The sequence below is a fragment of the Triticum dicoccoides genome, chromosome 2B (genome assembly GCF_002162155.2).
Source record: "Triticum dicoccoides isolate Atlit2015 ecotype Zavitan chromosome 2B, WEW_v2.0, whole genome shotgun sequence".
In the NCBI taxonomy this organism is placed as follows: domain Eukaryota; kingdom Viridiplantae; phylum Streptophyta; class Magnoliopsida; order Poales; family Poaceae; genus Triticum; species Triticum dicoccoides.
In genome coordinates, this window is record NC_041383.1 from 37859438 (window position 1) to 37864568 (window position 5131).

Genomic DNA, 5131 nt, shown 5'->3' on the forward strand with positions numbered 1-5131 from the left:
GCACGAGAAACCCTAGCCAAAGGGTCCTCTTTTCTTTTACTATTAAGTGGACAAGATTACACGACACAAGCTTGAAGTTGGACAATGTGTTGCGATTATGAACCTAAAATTGCATGAAATTTTGAAAAAGTGCATGTACTTAGGTGTTGTTAGATAGTTTTCTTACTCCAAATTAATTATCCACTTTTTCTGATAAAATGGTACATTGTTAAATTAAAAATGTAGTATCAATAGTACACATAGCAAAAGGAGCATGGATAGTCAAACCTATTAATTGGGAAAGATTGGGCGGATGCTGGGACTATCCACTTGGCACGTGTTGGTTGTTCAAGTGAGAAATATTTTATTATTTATTTATCTTTTAGATGGATATGAGAGCTTTTTCCTATTTATTCGAGACGGATGTTAGGACCACATGCTGCTCGCTTGTTGTCCATGTGGGGCTTGGTGGTTGGTTGAGGTCATAAAGATCTTGCTTTTTCGCATTGTTTTAGATGTAGGTGTGTTTTTTCTTCCTGAGAAGTTTCTTCTTCTTGTTTCTAAATGGAGCTGAGGTTTTTTTTCCTTTGATATGGAGAAGACGAACAATGTATTTCTTAGATGGAAACGAGCGCGCAACTTGTCATATGAGACTTATTGAGTTATATGCACGAGGAAGGTTCTTTTTGTAAGATGAAGGTAAGGAAAACAAACTCGACCTGAAGATGAGGGTCAATGTATTTGTTTTTAGAATGTGAGTGTCGAGTTGCATGCAACGAACTAGGGTCATTTTTCTCAAACGCAGATAATTTTTTATTAATCTTCAAGCATATGTAGGGATGGCCTAAAACGCTTTTACTAGAATCCTATATAAAAAATTGTTCCAGGACAAGTGTAAGCACCATAAATATAGGGGATACCATCAGAAATTGAGGACACGATATAAAAATTGGTCCAATGCAGTGCGGCATTTCGGTTCACGTATCTTACTTAAAATCATATAGCGAAGCTTCCGAAAAATTGGAAACAGTCGCACATCAAAATTTTGAAGTAATACATAGTTGCTAATAAATATATTTATTATTTTTTACATAAAATAAAAAATGTGTGGATTTATAGTGGTGAAAAGTGTCCATTATATATACACATTTGCAATTTTTGTTTGTGCCTATACGTGTAAGTATACATATTTCTCTATTAAGTTATGCTGGTACATAGTAAGAATTCATGTATATGTACTTGGGGAAAGAAATATTTAGATGTTGTTATACTATACTCCCCCGTCTCAAAATAAGTGTCTCGGCTTTAGTGCAACTTTGTATTAAAGTTAGTATAAAACTGAAACACTTATTTTAGGACGGAGGGAGTACTATAGTTTCATATAGGGAAGTTATAGAGTCAGTACATCTGCGGCGATCTAGCTAACCATTCCCGCCTATGATTTTTTTGGGTCACGAATGGAAGGTCTATCATGGTGTTTGTTCGTTTGTTAATCGGCTTTGTGTGCATGGCAAAGTTCGGACACATTCTTGGCGTAATAGCGTACCATGCCAATGATAAAGGAGGTGTGTGATCTAAATTTTCCAGTATATGTAAAGAAGCATGATCAACTGTCGTATAGTACAAAGAACACCGGAAGTAAAAAATTCATATAAGCCCGTAGACCACCTAGCGATGACTACTAGAACTGGAACGAGCCGAAGGCGCGCCGCCATCTTTGCCCCTCACTCATCGGAGCCGGGCAAACCTTGTTGTAATAGACAGCCAGGAAGTCGTCATGCTAAGGCCACGTAGATCGGAAGGATCCAACCTGTGGACACACGAACACAGACAAACAAACACAAGATCCACGTGGATCCGACGAAGAGAAACACCGACTGAATCCCGCAAGATCTGCTAGAGAAAAACCACCACACGCCCTCCGACGATACTAGAAACACCACCGGGACGGGTTACAAGGCGGGGAGATCATTATTCCATCTTCAGAGAGCCGGCGTCATCTCACCTCTCTGAGCAGGACACAAACCATAACAAAAGTCAAAAGAGCATGAAAAAACGAAGCCCTTCTGCCGGCAAGGGCTGAGATCCACGACACCTCCATGGCCCTACGACAGATGAGGTAGACCGGCGGCCGCATCGGCGGGACGCACGAGAAACCCTAGCCAAAGGGTCCTCTTTTCTTTTACTATTAAGTGCACAAGATTACACGACACAAGCTTGAAGTTGGACAATGTGTTGCGATTATGAACCTAAAATTGCATGAAAATTTGAAAAAGTGCATGTACTTACGTGTTGTTAGATAGTTTTCTTACTCCAAATTAATTATCCACTTTTTCTGATAAAATGGTACATTGTTAAATTAAAAATGTAGTATTAATAGTACACATAGCAAAAGGAGCATGGATAGTCAAACCTATTAATTGGGAAAGATTGGGCGGATGCTGGGACTGTCCACTTGGCACGTGTTGGTTGTTCAAGTGAGAAATATTTTATTATTTATTTGTCTTTTAGATGGATATGAGAGCTTTTTCCTATTTATTCGAGACGGATGTCAGGACCACATGCTGCTCGCTGGTTGTCCATGTGGGGCTTGGTGGTTGGTTGAGGTCATAAAGATCTTGCTTTTTCCCATTGTTTTAGATGTAGGTGTGTTTTTTCTTCCTGAGAAGTTTCTTCTTCTTGTTTCTAAATGGAGCTGAGGTTTTTTTTTCCTTTGATATGGAGATGATGAACAATGTATTTTTTAGATGGAAACGAGCGCGCAACTTGTCATATGAGACTTGTTGAGTTATATGCACGAGGAAGGTTCTTTTTGTAAGATGAAGGTAAGGAAAACAAACTCGACCTGAAGATGAGGGTCAATGTATTTGTTTTGAGAATGTGAGTGTCGAGTTGCATGCAACGAACTAGGGTCATTTTTCTCAAACGCAGATAATTTTTTATTAATCTTCAAGCATATGTAGGGATGGCCTAAAACGCTTTTACTAGAATCCTATATAAAAAATTGTTCCAGGACAAGTGTAAGCACCATAAATATAGGGGATACCATCAGAAATTGAGGACACCATATAAAAATTGGTCCAATGCAGTGCGGCATTTCGGTTCACGTATCTTACGTAAAATCATATAGCGAAGCTTCCGAAAAATGGGAAACAGTCGCACATCAAAATTTTGAAGTAATACATAGTTGCTAATAAATATATTTATTATTTTTTACATAAAATAAAAAATGTGTGGATTTATAGTGGTGAAAAGTGTCCATTATATATACACATTTGCAATTTTTGTTTGTGCCTATACGTGTAAGTATACATATTTCTCTATTAAGTTATGCTGGTACATAGTAAGAATTCATGTATATGTACTTGGGGAAAGAAATATTTAGATGTTGTTATACTATACTCCCCCGTCTCAAAATAAGTGTCTCGGCTTTAGTGCAACTTTGTATTAAAGTTAGTATAAAACTGAAACACTTAGTTTAGGACGGAGGGAGTACTATAGTTTCATATAGGGAAGTTATAGAGTCAGTACATCTGCGGCGATCTAGCTAACCATTCCCGCCTATGATTTTTTTGGGTCACGAATGGAAGGTCTATCATGGTGTTTGTTCGTTTGTTAATCGGCTTTGTGTGCATGGCAAAGTTCGGACACATTCTTGGCGTAATAGCGTACCATGCCAATGATAAAGGAGGTGTGTGATCTAAATTTTCCAGTATATGTAAAGAAGCATGATCAACTGTCGTATAGTACAAAGAACACCGGAAGTAAAAAATTCATATAAGCCCGTAGACCACCTAGCGATGACTACTAGAACTGGAACGAGCCGAAGGCGCGCCGCCATCTTTGCCCCTCACTCATCGGAGCCGGGCAAACCTTGTTGTAATAGACAGCCAGGAAGTCGTCATGCTAAGGCCACGTAGATCGGAAGGATCCAACCTGTGGACACACGAACACAGACAAACAAACACAAGATCCACGTGGATCCGACGAAGAGAAACACCGACTGAATCCCGCAAGATCTGCTAGAGAAAAACCACCACACGCCCTCCGACGATACTAGAAACACCACCGGGACGGGTTACAAGGCGGGGAGATCATTATTCCATCTTCAGAGAGCCGGCGTCATCTCACCTCTCTGAGCAGGACACAAACCATAACAAAACTCAAAAGAGCATGAAAAAACGAAGCCCTTCTGCCGGCAAGGGCTGAGATCCACGACACCTCCATGGCCCTACGACAGATGAGGTAGACCGGCGGCCGCATCGGCGGGACGCACGAGAAACCCTAGCCAAAGGGTCCTCTTTTCTTTTACTATTAAGTGGACAAGATTACACGACACAAGCTTGAAGTTGGATAATGTGTTGCGATTATGAACCTAAAATTGCATGTAAATTTGAAAAAGTGCATGTACTTAGGTGTTGTTAGATAGTTTTCTTACTACAAATTAATTATCCACTTTTTTCGATAAAATGGTACATTATTAAATAAAAAATGTAGTATCAATAGTACACATAGCAAAAGGAGCATGGAAAGTGTGGGAGGGACTACACAAGGGAGTCAATGATAGTCAAACCTATTAATTGGGAAAGATTGGGCGGATGCTGGGACTGTCCACTTGGCACGTGTTGGTTGTTCAAGTGAGAAATATTTTATTATTTATTTATCTTTTAGATGGATATGAGAGTTTTTTCCTATTTATTTGAGACGGATGTCAGGACCACATGCTGCTCGCTGGTTGTCCATGTGGGGCTTGGTGGTTGGTTGAGGTCAGAAAGATCTTGCTTTTTCCCATTGTTTTAGATGTAGGTGTGTTTTTTCTTCCTTTGAAGTTTCTTCTTCTTGTTGCTAAATGGAGGTGAGGTTTTTTTCCTTTGATATGGAGATGATGAACAATGTATTTTTTAGATGGAAACGAGCGCGCAACTTGCCATATGACACTTGTTGAGTTATATGCATGAGGAAGGTTCTTTTTGTAAGATGAAGGTAAGGAAAACAAATGCGAGCTGAAGATGAGGGTCAATGTATTTGTTTTGAGAATGTGAGTGTCGAGTTGCATGCAACGAACTAGGGTCATTTTTCTCAAACGCAGTTAATTTTTTATTAATCTTCAAGCGTATGTAGGGATGGCCTAAAACGCTTGTACTAGAATCCT